We start from the raw sequence: 18139 nt of genomic DNA, 5'->3' as shown, positions 1-18139 counted from the left end.
GTGGAACTGTGAAGAGATCCAACCATTCTGGAGAGCAGTTTGGAACTATGCTCAAAAAGTTACCAAACTGTGCATACCCTTTGACCCAGCAGTATTTCTAATATTTATTAATATCCCAAAAAGATATTAATGGAGGGACCCACATATGCAAAAATGTTTGTGGCAGCCCTTTTTATAGTGGCAAGAAACTGGAAACTAAGTGGATGTCCTTCAATTGGAGAATGGCTGAATAAGTTATGATATATGAATGTTATAAATTATTATTGTTCTATAAGAAACGACCAGCAGGATGATTTCAGAAAGGCCTGGAGATACTTCCATGAAACTGATGCTGAGTGAAATAAGTAGAGCCAGAAGATCATTATACATGGCAACAATAAGACTTTGTACAATGATCAATTCCGATGGATGTGGCTTCTCTTCAAACAATGAGATGATTCAAACCAGTTCCACTTGTTCAGTGATGGAGAGAGCCATCTATATCCAGAGAGAAGACTGGGAACTGAGTATGGGCCACAACATAGCATTCTCACTCTCTCTATTGTTGTTTGCTTCCATTTTGTTTTCTTTCTCAGTTTTTTTTCCTTCTTGATCCAATTTTTCTTGTGCAGCAAGATAACTGTATAAATATGTAAACATATATTGGATGTAACATATATTTAACCTATTTAACATGTATTGAACTGTCTGCCATCTAGAGGAAGGGGTGTGAAAATGGAGAGGAAAATCTGAAACAGAAGGTTTTGCAAGGTTAAATGCTGAAAAATTATCCATGCAAATATTTGCAAACAAAAAGCTTAAATTTAAAAAAAAAAATAGTACATCCCAGGCTTGCTTAAAAGCTAACTGCTAATATTATACTCCACTTGTAGTCTGTATATCAATTAATGGTATAATGTCAAGATCACTGGACAAATTAGTTCTAATTCTAATACTTCATTAAGCACCTAGATTTCCTTTGACATGAATGAAAAAATAAAATTAAATGATCCTTTAAAAAAAGGGGGATTCAAGCCTATGAACAGAGTCGATTAGAATGAATCACTTTCCAGCTCAAGCTATATTGGAAAAATTTCAAGAAAGTTCATTCTCACTGGTGTGGAAGAATTGTTCAACCCAGCTCAAATAGACTCCGGGAAAGCCAGTGAGAAGGTTAAAAATCACAGTAGATCAGCAATCAGATGAGTTTGGTCCTGGCTCAGTAGAGAAGCAAATCAGTGGGACAGTCCCCTGTCCCAGCTCAGAAGGCAAACTCTGGGAAGCCAGGCTTTTCCTGGAAAGAGCAGATAAAGCTACCCTCTACAAACATAAGGAGCTCCTGTACTCAAAGCCAAAGCTCAGAGCTGAACAGGAAGTTATTTATATAGTGCTCCTTTTACCCCATGAGCAGAGCTTGGCCATATAAAAAGGAAATACCAAAAGAAAGGAAAAGAAAATTATCAAGTTACAAAAAAGAACCTTGATCATAGAAAGCTACTAGAAGACCCAAACATCAACACAGATGAGACACAATGTACACAGAAGAAATCTCAAAGAACATATGTATTGATTGCAAGCCCAAAGAGGCTTCTTGGAAGTATTCATAAAATACTTTAAAAGGCAAAGAAGAGAGACAGAATAAAAAGAAAATGAGAAAAAGAAATGAGAGATATGCAAGAGTCAATAGCTTGGAAAAGGAAGGCAATTGCTCAAAAAATGCAACTGGCCAAAGATGGGGGGGATCTACTGGAAAAAAAAAAAAAACACCACCTTCAAAAGTAGAATTTTCCAATTGGAAAAAGAGATATAAAAACTAGTTGAAGAAAATCACATTAAAAACTAGAACAAAGCAAATGGAAGTTAATGACTCTGTGAGACATGAAGACTCAGTCAAACAAACTAATAAGAATTAGCAAGAAAAAGCAAAGATATGGAAAGTGGGAGAAAGCAAAGAGGTGAATGTGACCAAATTGAAGAAAATTCAGGAATTTGAATGGTCTAAGGGTAAGTAGAAGTGGAAAGGAAACTGGAGGACTTTAAAAGCCAAACAGGATTTTGTATTTGATCCAAGATGTGATACTGGAGTTGACTGGATAGGAAGGTGACATATTCAGACTTATGAAATGAGGAGATCAATTGACAGCTGAGTGGAGAATGGAGGGAAGAGAAGTTACCAATCTGTAGTGATAGAAGGTGTTTCCTTCCTGGTAATTCTGTATATGAATCAAATCAGAGGTTCATACAGAAATGATAATATGAAATGACATTAAGTGGGGGAGATGTTAATATGCAGAAGAATTAAAGTGACTTGACTTGTGTTCCAAATGAAAAAGCTAAGGATGGCATGAATTAAAAATAAGGACAGGTGAGCCCTATATCTGCAAAAGGGAAATAGAATTGAATGCACAGAGAAATGCTCGAAGTCAGTTTGACAAGAATAGCATATATGAGAAGAAGATTGATGTAAAATAAGAATAAGAAGGTAGGTAGGACCTATATCATTAAGACTAAGCTGTTGAAAAAATAAAAAGCAGAAGAAGATATCTGAGAAGGAGCTCTGGGAGTAACATGGTCAGATCATAGTATCAGGAATATTAATTTGCTTACTATGTTGAACTGGAGAAAGGAGAGGATGAATATATGAAGAGTAATATGATTGGTATTATGAAAATTAATATCCACATCAATGAAATCACAGATCTATATGAGTACATATTATTTCACAATTAGTTAAGTAATGAGTCATTCTACCAAGTGTCTGTGGTACCTGTGAGGTCAATTTTTCTTTCTTGCACAAAAATGTCAGTTAACCTTGTTTATCACCTATACTTGGCATAATTGTATACAGAGAGCTGAAGAAATGGATTTTATTATTGCTCTTCCTCTAGATGATAACCTCCTGGGAATTATTGTTCCTCTCCATTGATATTATTATTCTTGCAGAATATATTCAAGCACCTGCCACTTTCTGTGCTAACTTGGCAGATTTGTATAGAAATAAGATTCTTCTTCATCCTCCATTTTCTGTTTAAGGCACTCTTGATCACATCATGCTAAAAAATAAACATATTTTACTCAGCTTTGTTAGTTGCACAATAGAGCTAAAAACAACATTCATTTATTTTCAAACATAGTTCAAAAATTCAAGCAATTTTCTTAGACAGCCTTTTAAGATAATTTTTTTCACATTGCAAATCCCCTTTTTCTTCTAAAATACCCATCTTCTATTGATGACAGACATGAAAAATTCACCTGTGAATCTAAGATAGATATGCTTAATGTTTGTGTGTGTGTTGTGAGTTCCTTCAGCAATCTAGTGAAATCTATGAAGCCCTTCTCAGAATGAAGATTTTTAAATTGAAAAAATAGGATTACAAAGGAAGCCAATTATTTAAATACAGGTTTCAAATATATAAAAAAAAAATAATTCACACATCTGAGGTTAAGAACCTATTCCCTAGGTCTTTGGTTTTGGAACCAAGACTTCATTACCTTTAGCCATGCTCTCTAACTTCCCCCTGACAGTTTTCATTTACCACTACATAAATCACAAGTTGTAAGCAGTAGATGTAAGTTTTTAGCAAACTCTGGTAACATTCTGTGTTAGGATTAAAGCCCTAAAAGAAGCATACTTACTCTTTTTATCACTAAAAATTATGATAAGAATGATGATGAAATGCAATATGGATCCTTTAACCTGAAATATCCAATTCAGATCTGCCCACCTTTAAAGAAAATCAAAATATTTAGTAAAATTCCATTTCTCTTCATCTCATAACTATGCAGTACCTATATAGATAGAGGTATAGACATATACATGTTAATTTGACTAGACTGTGTTTATAAACTAAAATTAAGTAGATAATTTAAAAAATTACCTTAATAATTCAGGCAAATGGAAAATAAAAATTTTCCTTGAAATAGTCATAGGAGAATAAAAAGATGTTGTGGGTTAATTTCACAGAGAATTGCTTTAGCTCTCCAATTTCTTTTGAGCATGTCAATTATAGCATGTATATTCCTTCCTGGCTTAACACAAATATTGAAGTTCAAAGCGTTCTACCAAAAGAAACATTTCTTGTTCAGCTTTCAAAGTCACTTCAATTGACAAACTTGACAATTTGCAATGGTAATGTTTGATAATCAATCAGTACTACATTTTATTACATTAAGTTTTGTAAATGTAAGGGATTGATCATTGGAATTTTCTGATAATCATGATGAAATTCTAGGTAGGTGAGCTTTTGTTGAAGTTTTAAATATGCTCTTTTTTTATAAATGAGAAACTAAGTGAAGAGATGAAGTACATTTAGGTTCATGGAATGAATTGGTTAAGACAGGATGTTATAGGTCAGAGACACACTTTTGTGCTGGTTCAAAAAATTAAAAAAGGTCAGTTTCAGAGGCAATCTTCCTCTCCCCCTTTTTTTCATTAAAATCCTGAGAGCATAAAACACAGACCAAATTTCAGCTGACATAAAAAGAAATCAGTGTCTTAGAGAGGGAAAAAAGCCTGTGTTTTTTTTTTTTTCATTTTAAAGACTCAGTTTGAAAAGTCACTTATGGTAAAATTGAGGCAAAGGCACTGTTTGATAGTTTCATTCACTCAGGGAGTGTAGTTTCTGGGTCTTGAGACACTATACCCAGCTGTGGTGCAATCAGAGGATCAATGAAATAGTTAGAAGGTTAGAGATAGTGAACTAGTCAATGGCTTAGTTTCATTCTTCTTCACAAGGGGAAATGACAGTTATTGATATATACCTGGCTAAGCAGTAAGAGTTAGAATAGATAGAAAACTAAAAGACACCTTGATAGTCATCTAAGCCAAACCTAGGTTAACCACTCTTTTCTACATTTTCTTAGAAATGAAATAAAGTCTATATTTTACCTAATAGGTGCTATTAATTTGAATGTTTACATAGGGGCTCAATATCTTTTAAAAAAAAAAAAAGGTAATTTATTTTTAATACATGAAGTCATACAAAACATTTTCATATTAGCCATTTTATACAAGATAAACACCCCTACACACATGCACAGACACATACATAAAGAAATAAAGTAAAAATAGTACACTTCAAACTGCATTCAGAATACTCTCTTTGGAGCTAAAAAGCTTTTTTTTTTTTTTTTTTTTTTTTTTTAATAATGAGTTGTTTGGAATTTTCTTCGATCTTTCTCTTGATCAGAGTAGCTAGGTCTTTTACAGTTGATCATCTTTACAATATTGCTGTTTGTTATTGTGTATTATATTCTGCTGTTTCTATTCACTACACTTGAATGAATTCATAAAAGCCTACCCAGGTTTTTTTTCTGAAATTTTCATGCTTGTCATTTCTTACAGCAAAATTATGTTCTAGAACAGTCAGATGCCAGAATTTGTTGTTATTCTCCAATTGACGAACTTCCCCTCAGTTTCAAATTCTTCTACAACATAAAGAGTACTGAAAAATAACAAAATATAGTTTAAAACATGATACTGCTACATTGATTTTCTTCACACTTTTCCCTTTATATTGTTGACCTTTTGTTCTTCCAGGTGAATTTTTTTTTTATTTCCCCCAGTTTTATAAAATAAAACTTTGGTTGCCTAATTGGTATAGCACTGAATAAGTAAATTAACAGAAGTAGAATTAAATTTTTCTAATATTGGCTCAGACCACATATAAGCAAGTAACATTTCTCTAATATTTTAGGTCTGTATTTATTTGTTTGAACAATGCTTTACAATTTTGTTCATAGAGTTATTGCCTTTCTCTTGGCAGTTAGGTTCTCAAGCATTTCTATGTTGTTTGCAGTTAAATTAAAAAGAATTTCTCTATTTCTTTCTGCAGGATTTTGTTGATTATATATGTAAATGCTAATGAGTTAATGTGTGTTTATTTTCTGCCCTGTAGTTTTTTTTAACTTTTTTTTTATTATTTCAGCCTATATTGTTTTGTTTTTAGATGATTACTCAATGTTCTCTAAGCATATCATCTAACCTGTAAAAAAAATGATAGCTTTTCCACAATTGCCTATTTTTCCTCCAATTTTTTTTTTCTTAACATGCTGCTAAATGTAGCATTTCTTAATACAATATTTAGTGATCATCATAACAATAATAGATATTCTTGCTTTCCTCCTGATCTTATTAGGAAAGCTTCAGATTTAGCCCCATTACAGATAAACTTTGCTAGTGGTATTAGATTATATTACTAATCATTTTAAGATAGGCTTTAATTATTCAGATATTTTCTGTGTTGCTATTATTTTATTTAATTTTTATAGCTAGATATATTAGATTTTTTCAAAAGTTTTTTTTTCTAGTTTTTACACAAACAAAACCAGAACAATTAAGATTAAAAAGGAAATACAAGGCTGGGAAGAAATCTTTACAGCCAGTGTTTCTGATACAGAACGGTTTCAAATTTATACTAATACAAGTCATTCTGTGACTGATAAATGATCAAAAGATATAAATAGATAATTTTCAGATGATGAAATTAAATCCATCTATAGTTATATGAAAAAATGTTCCAAATCACTATTTATTTGAGAAATGCAACTTAAAACAATTCTGAGGTCCTATCTCATATCTCTCAGATTGGCTAAAATGACAGGAAAAAGTAATGATAAATGTTGAAGGGGTTGTGGAAAAACTGATACCTTAATGCATTGTTGCTAGAGTTGTGAAATGATCCAGTCATTCTGAAGAGCAATTTGGAACTATGTTGAAAGGGCTATAAAACTGTGCATATCCTTTGACTCAGCAGTGACATTACTAGGTCTATTTCTCAAAGAAATCTTAAAGGAGAGAAAAGAACCTACATAGGCAAAAATGTTTGTAGCAGCCCTTTTTGTGGTAGCAAAGAATTGGAAAACGAGTAGATGCCCATCACTTGGGAAGTGGCTGAACAAATTTTGATACATGAAGATGATGTAATATTATTGTTCTATAAATAATGATGAACAAGATGATTTTAGAAAGACATGAAAAGATTTACAAGAAGTGATGCTGAGCAAAACAAGCAGAACCAGGAATACATTATACACAATAACAGCAAGAATGTGCAATGATCTACTATGAAAAACTTGATTGTTCTCAATGGTTCAGTGATCCAAAACAATCTCAATAGATTTTTGATAGAAAATGCCTTTTGCATGCAGAAAAAATAACCTATAGAGACTGAAAATAAATCAAGACATGTTATGTTCTTTTTTTCCTTTTTTTGCTCTCTCTCATGGTTTTTCCCTCCCATCATGATTCATAAAGTAATGTGCATTAAAAATAAATGAATTTTTAAAATAACAAGACAAAAAAAGGGGGTTAAAAGCTTTTTCTGCATTCATTGATATAATCATTTTTGTTGTTTTTGTTTTGATATTGATATGGTCAATTATACGCAAAATGAAACAGCCTTCTATTCCTAATATAAATTCCACAGTTATAGGGTATGATCTTTGTGATGAATTGCTATAATCTTCTTGTTACTATTGAATTTTTAAAAAATTTGCATAAATATTCATAATGAAATTGGTCTACAGTTTTATTTCCCAGTTATTGCTCCCTCTGGTTTAGGTATCAAAATCATGTTTATATGATTAAATAAATTTGATCATATTCCTTCTTTACCTATTTATTCAAAAAGATTATATAATATTGAGATTAATTTTTTCCTTAAATATTTAATAGAATTCACTTGTAAATCCATTTGTTCCTGGGGAATTTTCCTTAGAATCTCATTTATGGCTTATTCAATTTATTTTTCTAAGATAGAGCTATTTATGTAAACCATTTTCTTTTCTGTTAATCATATGCCCTATTTATTTTTAATAAAAATATTTCTATTTCACTCAGATTGTCAGTTTTTCTAGGATAGAATTTAACAATAAGGTGGAGATAGATTTTGGAAGACCTAAAATTCTAGAGTCATTGTAATATAATGGATACAGAGTAATCTTCAAAGTCAGGAAATTTGGGTTGAAGTATTGCCTTTGGTTTCTGATACACATATTGGATGTTTTGAAAGTTTGACTGGACAAGTCATTTGATCCCTTAGTGTTTTAAGAAACTTTATTTAGTCTCTAAGTCTCAGAAATGCATCAGTCTGCATTAGTAGGAGTTGCTTCAACCAAGTATTCTCCCTTCATTGAAACCATAAGCCTAAGTCTTTCCTTAAGTACCATTGTGTTGGATTTATAGACAGCTAGATGACAACTAGATGAAAACTCCTCTTCCTGGGTTCAAATCTGTCCTCAAACACTTATTAGATGAGTGACACTGAATGTCTCACATAATCCTACTTACTTCAGTTCTTTCATCTATAAAATAAGCTGGAAGAAAAAAATGGAAAACTCCTCTATCTTGCCAAGACAATTCCAAAAAGAAAATCACAAAAAGACAGACACAAATGAAATATTTCAGCAACAGCAAATGCATGTTGTTGTGTTATTGCTGTTGTTTTCCTGGAGGCAACTATCAAAATCACTATCACCATCAAAAAAAAATTTTTACAGGAACACTTAGGATTCAAAACTGCTTTATGTGCCAGTAATAAATCCATTGACTTTGAAAAAAATTACCTTTCTTGGTCCTCAGTTTCCTTGACTGTAAAATGGAGAGATGAAGTAGAAGGTCCTTCTAGCTCTGTCATTTGCTTACTCTATTTTCCTTACTTCTATCACTTTGTCACTTCCCTACCCTCAGTTTTAATGTCTTTTTTATGTTAAATCATCAAGAATTCCTTGGAGAAAACTATATTTTTTTCTTACTTTTCAGATACTAAAATGATTCAGTACAACCTCTGTATCAAGAGGAAATGGTCACTATATTTCTAAGTATTTTCCTCCTTTATGGTTCTCTTTTATCTTATCTTGCTCACTAAATGTACTATCTTTAAAAAAAAATCTTTGAGTTCTTCAAATCTTTTCAGTTTGTATGATTGTTTCTTCTTTCAACATCTCATTTAAGTTTTTCTAATGGTTACTTACTGCCAGATATCCTGAAGAAAGGTACAGCTCTGACTTTATGTCCTCATTAATATACTTGAAAGTAATGCTATTTCATCTAATTATATATCCATTTCATTGTCCTACTTGAAGGCTATATTGTATAATTTTTGTTTGTAATTTTAGATTTATTTTGTGCCTAATCATAGAAAATTCAAGGACCAGCATCTTTTTTTTAATTTGCATGTATTATTTTATGCTACACAACAACACGACAAACATTATAGGATAAAAAGAAATTAACAGAGATTAAACTACGCAGAGTAATAAGATCCTAGTAAGGGAGTATGCATATATATATATATATATATATACACATATGCCCTTGTTGGCAGGAATTTCAGTGTTATAAGATTTTTAGAAGATGTGTATTAAAATAAATAGTGTCTAGGGAGAAAAAAAATGGAGAAGAAAGATGGGAAATCTGGATGTTGCTGTGTATATTTGGGATTAACTTTTCCATCCTCCCCCCAAATAAGATAACATTTATAAAGCAATTAGCACAGTGACTTGCACAACATAGGTGCAAATAGAGAGATGAAGAGATAGATATAGTTGGATAATGTTTATTTTCTTATCCTTCCCTTCTTTTTTCCTGTATACAAAAACTCTAGAATGTCCTTCAGTACTCATGTCTTCGCTTCTATTCCAAACCCAGGTTTTGAGAGATGTACTGTTTTTCTCTACTCTGAGGAATGAATGTGACTTCTGAAACACTACCACTGTTCCATTTTATTAACTAGAAAGGGTCATGAACATTGCCATAAGTCTCTTTAAAGATTCACTCCTAAACAGCAAGTTCCTACAAACATTGTAAATGTGAGTTATCAGTCTGGAGCCCAAACTGTCTTTCAGAGATAGCAGATGTGCACAGGTAAACAGCATGAATCTGCTAGAGGCAAAGCCTTTTTTTCTACCAAGGCAATTGAAAGATAGAATCATTAATCCACCAGCTGAATGAATACAGGGAAAGGGACCCCTAGTGTTGTTTTCTAATCTGTGATAAACATTTTTCCCATATACTGGTCATTAAAGAAATCACTATCTGAAGACCAATCACTCTCATGCATAATGACAAAAGTATCCTTATTATCCTAGTCCTGTTTAGGTAGACAATTAAATTGATTTATACCTTAATTCTCCATTTGTCATTAGAGTTCAGTACCAATAGCTAGAATAAATAATCTTATGGCAATTCTTCACAAACAAAGCACTTACACTCTCCATTATAGATTTTTAAAATGCTGGCCCAATACTTAAATAATTTGAAAGACTTATTCTACTTAAATACCAAGCCAGGATCTTTTTTAGAATACAGCAGTAAATATAGACTTTAGGAATATAAGGATAGAAATGGAGAGAAATTTTAGTTTCTTGGGGGGAAAGTAGAAAATTTAATAGTTTAACTTTACTTTTTGTGGTTATGTGTTATTTTCAGAAGATTGTTTTGTTTTGTTTTGTTTTCAAAAGAAATCTGTCATGTATGTTTGAAAGAATACAAAGGTAAAAACCAAATCATATTTTACTATACTTATGAAGGGGTATGGAGTTTTAATTTTTGAAAAATCTCTACTTAGGGTCTTATTAGGAAGTTAGGCCCCTATGGATACATATTTCTATAATAGTTCACATCATTTTTCAAGAAATAAATGTACAAATGAAAGACATTAGTGCTATTTAAATGGTCAATTAACTTGTGATTTTTGTCCACTAATTCTTTTATTCATTCAAAGGAGAAAGGATTTTCAAATATTTAATATCATAATTACAACCAAAGATCAAAGAAATTATCACTGTGAAATAAAACATGCATATCAATCATTAAGTATTTTTGCACAATAATAATATATTAGGTGTTAGGGATATAAATAGAAAAAAATGAAAATCTATTCACAAGGAAATTATAGTCTAATAAAGGAGAAACAGATATATAGATTCAAAAATATGAAGAACATAAGTATTACATATTTTGAAAGAGCATTATTAGTTGATGGATTCAGGAAAGTATATAAGTAAAAGTTAATATTTAAGTTGCATCTCAAAGAATGAGATGTATTCTATGAGCTAAAAGTGATTACCTTTCAGTCAGGAGGGACAATAAATGTTACACAAATGAGAGATACTGGTTAATCAATGGAATACACTTATTCAAAGAGTAATCTATATAGAATCTACTACAAAAATAAAGAACATTTTATATCTCCTTAGGATAGCATGGACAAATTGATGTAAAATATTAAACTTAGATGCTAGGTCTTTTGAAACATAGTTTCAAAGAATATGTTGAGGAACGTTTAACAAGTGGCTTCCTAAAAAATTTACATATGACACCTTTTAAGTTAAACCTATATAAATATTTTATTCATGTCTCAATATGTATGTAATATATATGAAATAATTGTGTATATGTGTATATATATGAAGCAATTTATAAGAATAGTGGTAGGGCACAGAACATTGAAGCTAAGGAAAGGTTGTCAGGAAAGTTACCTTCGATTTTCTTGAAACTAGACAATTTTTTAAAAAATCAAGCCCTGAAAACATTTTATATCCAAAGGATCTGCTAAAGGCCTCATTTCTAAAATATATAGAGAATTGACTCAAATTTATAATAGTTCAAACCATTCTTCAATTGATAAATGGTCAAAGGATATAAACAGACAATTTTCAGATGAAGAAATTGAAACTATTTGTAGTCACCTGAAAATAGGCTCCAAATCACTATTGATCATAGAAATGCAGATTAAGACCACTCTGAAATACCACTATATACTGTCAGATTGGCTAAAATGACAAGAAATGATAATGACCAATGTTGGAGATGATGTGGGAAAACTTGGGACACCACTGATATATTGTTGGTGGAACTGTGAACGGATCCAACCATTCTGGAGAGCAATTTGGAACTATGCTCAAAAAGTTATCAAACTGTTCATACTCTTTGATCCAGCATTGCTACTACTTATATCCCAAAGAGATCTTAAAGGAGGGAAAGGAACCCACATGTGCAAAAATGTTTATGGCAGCCCTTTTGGTAGTGGGTAGAAACTGGAAGCTGAATGGATGTTCATCAATTGGAGAATGGCTGAATAAATTGTGGTATATGAATGTTATGGAATATTGTTTTTCTGTAAGAAACTACCTACAGGATGATTTCAGATAGACCTGGAGAAACTTACATGAACTGACTCTGAGTGAAATGAGCAGAACCAGGAGATCATTATATATGGCAACAAGTCTATATGATGATCAATTCTGGTGGAAGTGGCTTTCTTTAACAATGAGAGGATTCAAACCAGTTCCCCTTGCTCAGTGATGAAGAGAGCCATCTACACCCAAAGAAAACCCCATGGGAGCTGACAGTGGAGCACAAAATAGCATCCTCACTCTCTCTGTTGAGAGTGTTATTTGCTTGCATTTTGTTTTCTTTCTCAATTTTTCTTTTATTTCCTCTTATTTTTCTTATGCAGCAAGATAACTGTATAAATATGCATAAATATATTGAATCTAACATGCATTTCAACATATTTAACATGTATTGGACTACCTGCCAGCTGTGTGGGGGGGAAGGAGGGAAAAATTTGGAACAAAAGGTTTTGCAAGTATCAATGTTGAAAAATTATCCATACATATGGTTTGTAATTTTTTAAAATAATTAATTAAATATTTTAAATAAAGAAAAAATAGTCTAAAAATGGAGGGAAATTTTTAAAAACCAAGCCCTGATTTGTAGCATTTACCATTTTTAAAAGTGGAAATTTTCACACCGAACATTAAACCATCAGCTGGCACTAGCTCATATTACCTAATTCTAGTACATTTTAGTTTGTTTCCCTCTATTTTTCAAGGTATATGTATATTTTGTACACACACATATACACATCTATAAACAGCTACATTTGCATATGTATCTTTTATGAAATAGTACTTAAATGAAGCAAATAAAAGCTAGGAATTACAACAAGAAATACAAAGGAATACGAAAATTGTAGTCATGGGAGCCTCCTTCCTAATACCCAGCCAAGAAATGGCATTATATGTATGGGGAACAATAGTTCAGTTGGGCTGCCATGAAATGTGTGTATAGAAAATTAATGTGAATTAAGAGGAGGAGGGGTGCAAATATTGACTTCATATAATAAAGGGTTTTAAATTCCTCTTTTCCTAGAACATTTGGTCATTTTTTTTCCTATCTCTTAAGCTTTTTTTTAATAGATTATTTTATTAATCTCTTCTCTTATTATCTACCCCTTCACTTTTGAAACAGTTATTTTTGAAATAGATTCAGTGTAATTCTGCTTTTTCCTCAATTCTGGTCTATTCCCTGACCTCTCCAGGCAATATGATTTGATTGTGATCAATAGCTTTTGAGGCTTGAAAGAGTTGGGGTTACTGACTGGGTCTCCTATACAGGAAGACTCTGAGAGGACATGATAGCTCAATAAATTACCCATTTTCCTGAGGTTAAATCTTCTGGGCTCTCTCCTTTTCAGAGCGATCAAATTTCTTCACCATATAAGTTGATCTTGGGGATAGTCAGGTATATAGATTTCAAGTATCAAAAGGTAAAAAGGGGGACCTACAGGATATTAAAGAAATAAAACTCAGGGAGCTCTTTGAATCATTTTTCTCCATCTTTTTTTTTCCAGTCCTCTTGCAAGTTGTCTATTTCTAACTGTACTGTAATAGAGAGAAATACCCTTTATTTTCTGGTACCTTTCCTCCTCCAACAATCAAGGTTCTTTCATCCCTAAGTTGCACTATAACTTATAGTCATGAAATCATTAAGGCAGATGGGGACTGTTCCAGCCAAAATGCCTGGGAAGTTTGAGATTGTGCTGCATTCCCAACCACGCTCTATCCCAGCTGTTCCCTTGAAATCCAGAGACCCAAGCCTGGTCAAATTCACAGGCTAAATTGAAATTCTCAGGAGTTTACTATAAGAATTGATCGAGCAGCAATTAGGGATACAGGGCCCTCATCAAAGAGGTCAAGCATGTGTGAGGAGAGGGCTAATCTAAAGTTGAAAGTAATAGGTTTGTGAGGTAATGTTATTTTTCCTATAAAAATTACTTTATGAGATATTTTTTTTCTTTTTCTTGTTTTAAATATGTTATCTAGATGTTTTATTGTTTATTTGAAATGATAAAGAACAGATTTCAGCCTAGAATTCTTCTTAACTTGCCATGATGAGCTCCATATTTCTGAAAAAAAAATTTCATTTTCATCTCTGTATTCATAACACCTATTACACTATATAACATTAAATAGTTGCTTAATAAAGGCTTGTTGAATTGGATTTGACATCATTCATGTTTCTACTTCCTGTTTCATACAATTTTATTAATGTTAGCACAGTGGCTATTCCATGCACTGTGATTTATTGATCTTTGTTTTGGAAGTACATATAGTACTCTGAACCAAATGTATGCTAACATTAAACCAGATGCTCCGCAATTAGAGAGATAGATTTAAGTCATTTTCTGTCCAGTAGATAAGTTCAAACAGTCATGAAATGGTCTTTAAAAAAAGGCCCAAATTTCTCTTTGAAAAAAAGAGTAAACTTGCAGCAAGGGTATTCCTGGGCAGTCTATCAACATCTATTGACTTGTCAAAACAATGTTTTTCTATGCATGTAATAAGATTACAAAGGAAATTGATTATATCTATCTATCTAATATCTAATATCTATATATGTATATATACATATATATCACAGACTTTGAGTAAAAAAAGCTTTCATAAGTGAATATTCAATTATAGTATGATTTTTCTGAAATACAAATTAATCTGCCATTATTTATTTATTTGTTTGTTTTTATTGCTTCTACAACTCACATAGTCTACTTTCAAACAATTTTGAAACTAATTATTTTATACCAACTTCAGACTAATTTAACCTCTAAAACTATACAGATCCCTCTAGGAGAGAGCTTAATTGCAAGGAAACTAGTGAAGATTTTTTTTTTTTTTAATTTCTCAATTGTTCTCCCATTTTATTTCCTCACTTTAACTGCCTTGTATCTTTTCACATGCTGACTACCAGAAGCAGAAAAGGAAGTTAAAAAAAGCATATTCTGAAAGCTGGGAATGTAGAACACTGCTGATTTTATGGAGCAGAAATCAAAACATTTCAAATCATGCCTGTTGACTAAATGTTTAAGGGGGACCAGCAAAGTAGGAAGCTGCGCATGTCAAAATAAGAGTGTGTTTATTGGGTTTTTCAAGTCAGATGCCACAATGAGAGTTCTTTGAGCCTCTGCTTTACCAGCTGAGAAATCATTCCAAAAGGATCTCCTCAGCTCAGATGCGAATCTCTCTGTAGTTTGTGCTTTTCCAACACCATCCACTTCTCCTTATGTATTAGGTATCAGTATATTTCTTCAGCAAATGCCCCTCCTTTTCTCCACTCCTCTGCCCACCGAGGCTGGCCCAGTTTTACACCTTTCCCAGCAGCTGTTTCAATCTCCCACTGTCATCCATCCTCCTTATGTATCCAGCCCAGTGGAGCTATATTAAAGCAAGCATCACTTCACGGCAGGGAGTTTGGCTGCAATCCAGGACCTCATTATTAGTGAACCTGCCTTGCCATTTCATGTAGCATACTGTTCATAGGTGACTCAGACACAATAGCTCAAGGAGTCAGTTCTACAGTGGCAATCTCAAGTTTCCCTCTCACTACTCTAGGCTACACAAATGATTCGGGACAACGATATTAGTGGCCCAACAATGCGCCTAGGAGTAAAGATATTTGTGTACCCACTTTTCCATGATTCAAAAACATAAGCATTGAGATTGATGGTGAATCAGAAAGATTAAAAACACTCAGCATACATACACAATTACTAATATTATATTTGTATGTGTGTTAAAGAGAAAGAGAAAATTGGAAAGACAGATGAGGAGAATAAGGAAGAGCAGGAAAGGAAAAAAGGAGAAGAAATAAAGGGTGGGATGGGGAGAAAGTGATGGAAGAAGAGAGGAAAAAAAAGGAGGAAGAGAGTGACAAAGAGAGACAGATAGAAAGAAACAGAGAATTCAGCTACTATAGATTACCACAAAGGATTTAATGAGTGGGGAAAATAGAAGTGTCCATATCCTAAACTTTCTATAAGAGCTCAAAGCACATATTTAAGTCTTTCAACCAAGAAAATATTCTCAGATCACATATAAAGTCTTCTTTAACCCTTTTACATATGATGAAATCTGTAACATTAAAAAGATATTTGGCAGCATATCATTGTAACTAAAAATGCATTGCGGGCTCAAACTTCACTTTGCTTCCTAGGAAAGAAAATTTTTCTTCAAAAAGCAAATAAACAATATCACATTATTTCTTGCAAAAGTATTTGAATAAAATGAATAGTTCAGGAGTAAATTCTATCTACAACTTCCTTTTTTTTCTTCAAGTCACAGAAGAATACTTTCATTTCTCTACTATTCCCTACATTAATACTGCTAATGACAATACTTGCACCCTTCATGGCATTTCCTCACATCTCATCTAGCACTAAGATCTATTGAAAAATCTTCTTTCTTATGCATTAATACTTTCTTTCTCATCAAAAATCATTTTTGATCAGCCAAACATCACTTCTGTGCCAAATGCCATGCTAGGCACTGAGGGAAAAGAAAGAAATGATCTTTACTTACAAAGAGTTCATTCTATATTAATTTAAATAACTTCAAAGATATTCAGGTTTCTCTAATTTTTGAAATGACTCTTCCATGGACTCATCTAGCCTATTAACCTCCCAAACTATTTTTTTCTTTCTTTCCAAGAAGCTAAATATTTTGGGGAAAATATATTCATTGCCTTCACTTTCTCATTATTCACTTCAGATATTTATAATTGGATTTCTGTCAAGACCACTCCAATGAAATCGTCCTCACTGCTGATTTCTTAATTGCTGAATTTAATTGTGTTTTCATTTGTTTATATATATATATATATATATATATATATATATATATATATATATATATATATATATATATATTAGGTCTCATCCTCTTTGACCTCTCTGAAGACATTTTACATTATTGATAACATACACATTTCACTCCTCTCACTCAGCTTCAGACACCATGCCATCATGATTTTCTTTCTGCCTACTGAATCCTATTGCTTCCTTAATATGGATATTTCTTCAAAAATTCATCACTGACCTCACTTTTTTCTATACTTTCAGTTTGATGATCACATTTTCTATCATAATTCCAAGTACAACTGTTAGGAAGATGATTCTCAGATTTATAAGATGTAAGATAATAGATTTAGAGTTAGAAAGTCTCTCTGTGGTATTCCAGTACAACACCCTGATTTTAGAGATTAGAAATAGAAATCAAATGACTTTCCTGGTGTCATGTAACTTATAATAGTGTGAGGAAGACCTTGAATTCATATTTTCTTATAACTTGAAACTCAGTGCTGGATATCAAATACTGTATGTAGTATCTTTAGTTGCCCTACCCATAAGAACCTCAAAAGCAACATATCTAAAATTGAATTTCCCTTTAAACTTACTTGTACTTATGATTTCACAGTTTTTGTCTGTGACACCAACTTTCTTCCTTCTTGAATGTTTATCTTGCCATGTTTCATCATTTTGTTCCTCTTATATCCAGTTGGTTACCAGGTTCTCCCAATTATATGCATTAAATATTTCTTGAAATAACTATTTTATTTATTATCTTATACCAGTTCTTTAGAACATGCAGATTTTTATTATTTAGTCATAACTAGACTTATGGCTTTCTAATAGGTCTTCCTGGTCATATTTTTAATCATTCCTCTTATCCATCCTTCCTTCTAACAGTAGAATAATCTCTTTTATGAATCACTTTCCTTTCCAATTCATCAGCAATTAATCAATGATGGACAGAATCAACTACACTCAGAGAAGGAACACTGGGAAATGAATGTGGACTACTTGCAGTTTTGTTTTTCTTAGGTTATTTTTACTTTCTGAATCCGATTTTCTGCACACATACATTGTATCTAGGATATACTATAACAGATTTAACATGTATAAGACTGCCTGCCATCTAGGGGAGGGGCTGGAGGGAGGAAAGGGAAAAGTTGGAACAGAAGTAAGTGCAAGGGACAATGCTGCAAAAATTACTCATGTAATTGTTATACCCATATGTTCTGTCAAAAAAAATTGCT

Source organism: Sminthopsis crassicaudata, chromosome 3, assembly GCF_048593235.1.
Source record: "Sminthopsis crassicaudata isolate SCR6 chromosome 3, ASM4859323v1, whole genome shotgun sequence".
Lineage (NCBI taxonomy): Eukaryota > Metazoa > Chordata > Mammalia > Dasyuromorphia > Dasyuridae > Sminthopsis > Sminthopsis crassicaudata.
This window is presented reverse-complemented; position numbering follows the sequence as displayed.